This window comes from Saccostrea echinata, unplaced genomic scaffold (genome assembly GCF_033153115.1).
Source record: "Saccostrea echinata isolate AGI-Se365-2 ecotype Australia unplaced genomic scaffold, CSIRO_AGI_Sech_v1 ptg000033l, whole genome shotgun sequence".
Classification (NCBI taxonomy): domain Eukaryota; kingdom Metazoa; phylum Mollusca; class Bivalvia; order Ostreida; family Ostreidae; genus Saccostrea; species Saccostrea echinata.
Genome location: NW_026889782.1, coordinates 27,910,668 through 27,920,940, shown reverse-complemented (window position 1 = coordinate 27,920,940; position 10,273 = coordinate 27,910,668).

Below are 10,273 nucleotides of genomic sequence, written 5' to 3'. Positions count from 1 at the left end.
AAGCACTATTGATTTTAATATTGCAAATGGTAAAAAACTTTTTTGTGCGTTTGTAGATTTTCGTAGAGCATTTGATACAGTTGATAGAAATGCATTGTTCTATAAATTATTAAAGCTAGGTATCGATGGTAAAATGTTAAGAATTATCAAAGCTATGCACGAGGATGTGAAAAGCTGTGTTCGGGTAAATGGTTCCCTCACAGTTTTTTTTTTTTTGATAATGAATTAGGTGTGTTACAAGGGGACATTCTATCACCAATGCTATTTTCCTATCTGGAGACAACTCTATAGAAAAACTTTGCATGTGACATTCAAATTTAACAAATAAACATCTTTTTACTATTATTTGCGGACGATCTAGCCATAATAAGCGAAACACCCAATGAGCTACAAAACCATCTTAACAGCCTACATGCCTATTGTGAAAAGTGGGGCCTTTGTGTAAATGTAGATAAAACGAAAGTAATGATTTTTCAAAAAGGACAGACAAAAAAAGGATACAAATTTACGTATAGCGGTAGTGCCCAGGAAATTGTAGACAGTTTTGCATATTTTGGACTGGTGTTTTCCTCAAACGGACTCTTTAATAAACATGTGAAGATAACGGCAGAAAAAACTCTACAACTATATAATGAATTCATGAGTAATGTTCAAAAAATGTCACTAGATTGTAAAACAGTATGTGAATTGTTCAACGTTGCGTGTGTCTCGGAAATGAACTATGGGGCAGAAGTGTGGGGCTCTATACCGGCAAAAGAGATGGAACGAATACACTTAAAATTTGGTAAAAGACTACTGGGAGTTAAAACCTCAACATGTACCCCGGCTGTTTATGGGGAATTCGGAAGAAAACCGTTGATAGTAACGAGAACATTTTGCATTATTAAATATTGGTTTAAAGTCCTTCGATCAGAAAATTGTATTATAAGGTCAATTTATAATTATGATTTTAAGAATATGTCTACAAATTGGATAAATTTTGTTAAGCAGACACTTTTATCACATGGTTTTGGCGATGTATGGTATTTTCCCGAGTCAGTAAATGAAAAGGTATTTTATGTTTATTTTGAACAAAGGCACGCTGATTGTTTTATTCAAAAACTAAAAGTAGAGATAGAAAATGCCCATCCTCTAAGACTGTTTAAATATCTAAACTATGCACCAGGCTGAATATTTCAATTGTATATATTATGAAAAACATAGAAAAGTATTAAGTAGACTCAGATTATCTTCACATTGTTTACGTATTGAGTCTGGTAGATATGAGCAAAAATGTCTTATAAGTGAACGAAAATGCGTATTTTGTACAGCTAACGAAATAGAAGACGAATATCATTTTGTTTTAATGTGCAAATTTTATGTTGAGTTAAGAGAAAAATATATTAAAAAATATTTTTACGCAAGACCTAGTATGGTAAAATTAATTGAATTACGTAATTCCGACTCAGAAAATGTACTTAAAAAGCTTGGGAAATACGTGTTTGAATGTTTTAAAAAGAGGGAAAACTTTACTCTAAAGCAAGATTATTAATAGGAAATACTGCTGTATAGTTCTTCTTTCATATAACTTATTTTATTGTAAATAAAAACATTTTTGGCAGCAAATTTTGTAATGAGATACCGTATAAACCGAGGTCCCGTGTCGCAGTAGGTGTTGGCACGAAAAAGACCCCTCACTGCTCAATGGCCGTAAGTGCCGAGCATAGGACAAAATTTGCAGCTCTCCACCGGCAAGTGGTGGCGTCTCCATATGAGTGAAAAATTCTCGAGAGGGACGTTAAACAACATACAAACTATTGTTATAATTATATACTCATTGGCGATAACAATAATGATTAAGGTCTTGAAATTAGCCACCAGGCATGTAGGTGGGGGGCATCATTATTGTTGGCATCTGGTAGATAATTACACAAGTCATCAGATGGAATTTGCAATCTGGCATGGCAAGGACACTGTGTATGCAATGGCCAGTGTTAATCCAATTAATTTTATCCAATCGGAACTAAGTACTCCTATTCTGAAATCTTATCTTGACTAGAGAAGTCACACTTTAATCACTTCTTTGTTTTAATAGCTGCCAGACGCATCTAAATTTTTTTTTACAAGAAATCAATTTATCCGATGCCAGTTTATCTTCAGTTTTTACGGATTATTTAGACCAGCTCAGAAAGTATAGGCCACCCAAATCATTTTCTTTTACCTGTTTACGAAAAAGTTGCATTTGTTTTTTTTTTTATGATTTTTATACTGAACTGCTGTATATACTAAGTTACAGTAATTTATAATCATGGTTCATCGGGTTCTAGTTATTGGTCATTCCTTTGTACATAGGTTAGAATCATTTCTTTTCTAACAAAGAGCATTGGGTTGGTATAATATAGGATTTGACGGCACGGAAATACAGGTTGAATTTGCGAGTTTGAGTGGCGGAACTTTGAGGCTAGGGCCAAAATGCATTCAATCTCGAAAATTCATGCAAGTTTTTGACTCGTTTCAACCGCATTCAGTTTTCATTCAAATTGGAGGAAATGATCTAATGCATGAAGATCGACCAGAACGGTTGGCTCGTGACATTAGATCATTTGCAGTATTTTTAATTACCGCTTATGAAATTAGACATGTTGTGGTTGGTCAATTGTTACCGAGGTATTCCGAACGTTCGGGGCCTCAGTACAATGACAAGGTCGTTGAAGTAAATAAACATTTGTACCAGTTATTGTTAGACTGCGATAATGTTACTTTTTGGAAACATCGAGGTTTGTGGAAGGATACAGCCTCTCTTCTGTGTGATAAAGTTCACCTGAATGATGTAGGTATGCAAATCTATGCAAAAAGCGTCCGAGCAGCGGTGGGTTCAAGTAAACGAAGATAGAACAAATTCGAACCATGTTATTTTGTGATTCGTCTTCGATTTCGCAAAACCTTTTAAATTTGTTACCCATTCTGATTATTAAGAAACATGGGAATTCTGAAATTAGGCCTGTTGATATGATTTGGTTATGTACAGAAAAGTAATGTTTTATTCAAATCTGCAGCATTTTTCTACTGAGATAGAGATGTTATCAAGAATTATATAACAAGTTATTCCATCACCTTATTAAGTAGTAACATACCAGCTTGAATCAGTTGAAAGTCCTAAATTTGCACTGTTTTGATAGTCAACTAATGAGCAACAAAATTAATTCCTGAAATTCTATAGCCTAATATATTATCTTATTACATTTCATTTCTTATTTGCCTGTTGCTAATTTTTACTGCAGTATCATTGTCCTCCATACACCTACTGTCTGAGGTTTGAGTAGATATACCATCATTATGTATTGTTATCATAATTATCATGATTATAAACATTTATAGTTCAAGTTGTATACTTTATTCATGGTTGATGCTTAAGCATCAAATGAATATGTATTTGCATCAGTATCACTTGGTTTTCTGTTGATGTTTTGGCATTAATCTGTCTCATTTAGCGCTTATGGTTTAGGGTACTGTTTTAGTGTCATCCTTTACTAATCATTCACTTAAGATTTCTTATTGGTTTGATTTTGTGCATCATTATGTACTTTGTTTTATTGTGATGCTTTGACATCTTTGTGCATCATTATGCACTTTGTTTTATTGTGATGCTTTGACATCTGTGTGCATCATTATGCACTATGTTTTATGGTGATGCTTAGGCATCTGTGTGCACCATTATGCATCATTATGCACTTTGTTTTATGGTGATGCATAGGCATCTGTGTGCATTATTATGCACTTCGTTTTATGGTGATACTTTGACATCTTTGTGCATCTTAAGGTAATTTGTAGAATGAATTCAAAATTGTTCCATTTTGAAGGTGAATCATCAGGCATATAAAATACAAATTTTTCAATTGGATACTATACATCACCATTCCCCATTCCTTGCTATATAATTATTGTTTAATATCAATAACAATTGGGTTTCATTCCTAATAAAAATTTTATTTATATTTATTTCTTGAAATAGTACCAAGATGTTAAAATAGTACCAAGATGTTAAAATAGTACCAAGATGCCAAAACAGAGGAAGAAAAGTAATACTAAAGTATCAGAACCAGTGACTCCAGGGAGAAGGGCTCGGAATGCCAGTAAAGTCAAAGCATCCACTGCTGAGAGCCCAGTGGTAGAGGCCCCAAGAATGCCCACTGCTGATGAAATCGCCACATCATTAATTTCCAAACTGAAGGAAAACCAGGGAACCCAACTTTCGTCCATAATCACCCAGCTGAAGGGGAACCAAGACACAGTTGGACAAGCAGTGGACATTGTGGCAGATGAGGAGGCATGTGCTTCGCAGCCCTCAGCCCTTGCCAGTTTTTAGGTACTGAAAATAACATTGGAAGCACTGCCTCATATGTTTTGAAAAACTCCCTTCCTTTGGGTTTTAATGTAGAGCAAAAAGTAAAGAAAGACATTTGGGAGGACAATTTCATCGAGTTACCAAATCTGGTTCCTAGTTTTAATGAAAACAAAGAAGATGAAATTTTGTTTAAATCGAAAGGTTTCAAAATATCAACAAATGCAAAAAACAAACAATTTGTATCAATTCACCAATGGTCTGAAGCATTTGATATTTTCATGTCAGCGTACATTTCAAAGCATTCCAATTCTGCATTAAGTCTGATTAAATATGCCCACAATATCCGCTGTATGTCCAAGCAATTTGGATTTCCCATGGCAAGGGCTTATGATGAAAATTTTCGTAAGGTGCGCAAAGTGATGTTTTTTGATTGGGCAGTAGTAAATGAAGACCTATGGACGTCTGCTTTTTATGACCATGTAAACTTCGGGGAGGGCACCAATATGCACAGCACATTCAAATCGGGCAAACAGTTGCAAATCTCAAAATATCCCTTTCAAAAACGGGTCCAGCAATCCCAACAACAGTTCCCCTCGGGATTCTGCTGGACCTACTGTAAAAAAGGGGCTTGCTCCAATGTTTCCAGTGTGGAAAAAAAAAATGCCACGTCAAGTTGTACAGAGTGGCAACAAAATAAATCTCCCAACTCCAAAAATATAAGTAAATAAATTAAATAATTTCTTACAAGGATATGACACTCTAGCAAAATCAAAACTTATTCAAGGATTTACATATGGTTTCAAAGTCAATTCCAACATAATAAAAGAAGAACAAGAATATCCTAAAAATCATAGGAGTGCTAGGGAAAATCCAGAGATTGTTAGGGGAAAATTGCAAAAAGAAATTGATAAAGAACGAATAAAAGTACCATTCAGTAAACCACCATTTAAAAACTTCAAATGCTCTCCTCTAGGTGTAATTCCTGAAAAAGAAGCTGGATCTTTTCGTTTAATTCGCGATCTGTCATTTCCAAAAGGTGATTCAGTCAATTCTTGGAACCCCCCCCTTTGAATTCACTAGTGTCTCATATCAAAATATAGAAATTGTCATAGAGTTGGTTCAGAAATGTGGTTTCAATTGTTTGATGAGTAAAGCAGACATACAAGATGCTTTTCGTCTGATTCCTATTCATCAGAGTACCATTTGTTAGGTTTTTGTTGGGAGGATCAGTTTTATTATGATGCATCTTTACCTATGGGTACCTCAGCATCTTGTCAGCTTTTTGAGAGTTTTTCAACAGCAATTCAGTGGATATTAAATGAAAAATTTAACATACAAGGGGTTTCAAATTTGTTAGATGATTTCTTTTTTGTTGGGAAAGCTAATTCTGTAGAATGTTCAGCAGCACTAAATACATTTTTAAGTTTAGCAGATGCATTAGGAGTCCCTATTAAAGAGGAAAAAACGCAAACGCCATCTAGTCGCATTGTTATCTATGGAATTGAGATTGATTCCAAAGTTATGAACCGGAAGCACGCTTACCCAATGAAAAAATAGAGAAAATATTACAGTTACTTCAGGAGTTCAAGGTCAGGAGAAAAGTTACATTACGTGAAATGCAGTCATTGCTAGGCTTATTAAATTTTGCTTGTAGTGTGATAATCCCGGGGCGTGCATTTTTAAGGAGATTGTATGATCTAACAATAGGTCACAACTGTCCTCATTACAAAATTACCCTAAATTCAGAAGCTAGGGCAGATTTACAAGCCTGGTATGATTTTTCTGCAACTACAATGGTAAATCTTGTTTTCTGTATTCAGAGTAGATTTCATCAGATGTTATAAAATTGTACACAGATTCAGCTGGTGTGCATGATGGTTATGCAGCAGTGTTTGGTTATAAGTGGTTCACTGGAAAATGGTCTAATGATATTAAGGATTTACACATAACTGTTAAGGAACTATACCCAATTGTTTTAGCCCTAGAAGTTTAGAGAGCAGCTATGTCAAATCACAGAGTTTTGTTTATGACTGATAATCAAGCAGTAGCTGCAATCATCAATTCCACCGCCTCAAAAGACAAAACATTGATGAAGTTAGTTCGTAGATTAGTCATAGCATCTATGAGATTTAATGTTCATTTCAGAGCCAAGCACATTGCGGGGAAGACAAATGTAATAGCTGATCTTCTCCCTCGATTTTTCTTTCAGGAAGCACATCTCATGGCTCCCTGGTTAAACAAAACTCCGGTGGTGGTCCCACAACATCTCTTGAATCTGTAACAAACAAGCTTCTGCAGTCATCACTATCAAGCTCAACAAGAGCTTCTTATCAACGCATGCTCAAGTGCTATGAACAATTCTGTCAGGAGCATTTCCCACTGTCATCTGTGCTGCCTTCTACTCATAATATGATTGCTCATTTCATCTCTTACTTATTCACAAAAAATTATCAACCCTCTACAATTGCTTCCTATGTGTCAGCGATCAGTTACATGCACAAAATTAACTTCAAACAAGACCCAACAGATTCATTCTTTGTTAAAAAAGTATTAAAGGGAGTACAAAATCTCAGGGGTTCTTATGATAGCAGATTGCCAGTAACAAAAGAAATACTTTCTAGACTTATTTCAGCAACAGAAGTAGTCATTCATGGTCAGTATAATCAATTATTGTTAAAGTCTATGATGTCATTGGCATTCTACTGTTTTTAAGAGTTGGGGAAATTGCACTAAAATCTAGCTCTGATAGGAATAAGGTTCTGCAGTTGTCAGATCTGCAATTTGAATATTCAAATATATATTCAAAAATATGCAAAGTGCAACAGGAATGACAGTAAAAATGCAATATTACAAACACAGCAATTCTCAAACAAAGACAGTATTTATCCCAAAAAACTGTAAGAACCCTATGTGTCCTGTCAAAGCTATGCTTAATTACTTAAACCTTGCAAAACACAATTCTGGACCTTTGTTTCAATTTACATGTGGTACACCAGTATTATATACATATTTTACTTCATCCCTCAAGTGTCTTTTAAGTTTCATAGGTTTAGATACACAATTATATAAAGGTCACAGTTTCAGAATAGGTGCAGCAACAAGTGCTGCAGTTGAAGGCACTGCCCTGCCTGTCATTCAGCAAATGGGGAGATGGAAGTCTAATGCATTCAAAAAGTACATTCGAATGAACAATTTCTAACAAAACAAATACATATTTAATCATGACAATGTTATAGAGTGTGTCAGAGGTCAAGATGGATTGCTCTGACATAATTTGTAGTAACATGTGGAGGTCAACAGTGCTTGCTCTACAATGCATTTTATACTGTACTATATAGAGGACAACAAGGCTTGCTCTATAGATCTTTTATACATATTACTGTAGATACTTTTTTATATTAATATCAAAAGTTGTAAAAGTTTTATTTTAGTGTGACTATTGCTTAGAGTATAATGATTTTTTTGGTTTGTTGAATAAAAATCAACAGGGTTTGTCCTGCATTTATATATTCAAAATAGAGGTCAACAAGGCTTGCTCTATTTTAAAATAGCTGCATGTAGTTTATTTGTTACAGTATTGTTTAACAGAAATTCTGCCTATCACTTTGCGTGCCTTACATTTATTGAAAAGTTTACATGTATAGATGATGATGTATTTAATATTTGGGTTATTTGCAGTATGTGGAACTTTAAATTTTCTTTCATGATCTCCAGTGAGTCTTCGGGTGGGGTCCCTCAAGTTTCACTTTCGGTTTTGGCGGTTTTATACCCCCACCTTTGCAAATTTTTTGTCATTTATTTAGTAATTTTTTTGTTAATCAATGATTGACACTAATTTCATCAACTGATCAAATATATTTGTGGTAAATTGAATAAATGACCTTTCTCACAACGCAGCTATGTTAAGGCTTCCCGAAGCTTTAAAATGCGTTCAAAACATAATGTGTCATTGCGAGGTCGGTTTTGGTTTTAATTTATAAGTATTGAACTTGAGTACTTCCAATTTATATAAAGGGTTTCCTCGGCTATATATTAGCATATTTGTTATGATATCACATGACTGTTGATCACGTGACGGTCATTTATAATTTTTTGAAGTGTTTCATATAAATCTCTTCGGCGCAGCTGATTAACACAATAATTATTAACATTTTGTTAATATATAATTATTTGTTATATAAATAAACTCATCGTATCCTTGTGTATCCGAAATACGCTTGGGAAAAGTCATAGTATTACTTTGGTACAAAATATTTCCTGAGAAATTCAACTTACCTATAAATTTGAGGGTATTTTCCACACAATATCGTAATCTGTATTAACACAAAGCCAACACACATTTTTCCCAAGCAAGATTCAGTTAGAGAACAACGTCTTCTTACAGATTTCCACAAAAATTCTCAGATTAATCCTCATTAATCACCTGCGCCAGACTCTTTTATACACACAAAATAAATTCTACCTCCAACCACGGGTAAAAAACAGATTACATTTCAAAAGTATATTTTTCATAAGCATTTTGAACATGATGAATTTCAATCAAGGGTATGTAAGCGGTGTATTTTTAAAATATTCGGACATATAAGACTTAAAAAACCTTTAACGACCCGTGAATTTTGCAATAGCTATCTAGCATTTAACATGCAGTTTGAAATAAAGTGTAGAGTTTATGACACTCTCCCCGTCATAACACCTCAAGTTTGCAGTGACCTGACGTCATTTAAGAAATAAATAACAAGTTTAAAAACTTCAATGGGAATTGAAGTGGGTCGGTCACGTGATCAAATCCTGTGAAGGCCGAAGGCCTTCTCAGAAGATTTGATCACGTACCGACCCACTTCAATTCCCATTGAAGTTTTTAAACTTGTTATTTATTACTTATATATACATTTGAGACGGACAATCGAATGTAATCGAATATAAATATTGCACTAACTGTACGTCGTAGATTTTGACAAATTACGCTAGGTGTAAATCGGCTTGAAAAGCGGTTACGCTTCAAATTCATCTGGCAAAGGATTGTTTTGAAGGGAATATTCTGTGAAAGGCTACATGTGATCAATTATTATAGTGAGCATATTGGTGTCTGGGAATTTTTGTATTCATGAGAACCCATATTCGATGTTAAAAAAACACAAGAAACACGTCCGATGTTGGATACTAAAAAGTTGGAGGAATTTCGGTCTGAAAGGGATGGATGGAGACACTTGTCCGGACCAGATAACTTGAAATCAAGTGCAAAATTTGATCAAAAACATAAAATCTACGATTTCGGTAAGGCATATTTATTAATTTATGATGTTGACACGGAGACACTGGCGACAGCTTACATTGTTAAGACAACGTCACAACGATCTCGATGATGGAGGTGTGCCTACCGAACTTCCAAAGTGCAGTGTTTGTCAGCTGTTTGTGGCGTGATTGCATTACATTGATATTTTTCAACAGATTTTCAAATTTATTGTGAGTAAAGTTTAATGGAAAAAAAATTATAGCATTCAGAGGTCTGCGAGAAGAATAAGGGTAAACGTTGAGACTATGCAGCTCAGACATGAAACTTATAACACGTAGTTTTCTATTCTCTTTGTAAAATCGATCAAGAACTGTATTAAACACTCGTTTACATTGTAAATAAAATGATTATTATTTTACTTGCGTATTTTGTACATTTTTATGCATGAAAAACATGCTATATTGCTTAGTGGAGTAAGTCTTTTTATGTAGATATTACTGCGCTGTGTGATTAGGTCACGTAATGACCTATGACCTTCGAAAAACTTCATACAGGTATGAAGATATTTGCTTTCTGCATGTTTATATAATAGAGAGATACCACAAATGTATATATTTTCCATTATGACGTCATATTTTGGTAGTTCAGAGACGTGAAGGCACAGAGTGCACTGTCATATTCTACGGGAAGCCTTAACCTACCTGTGAAACAAAGTT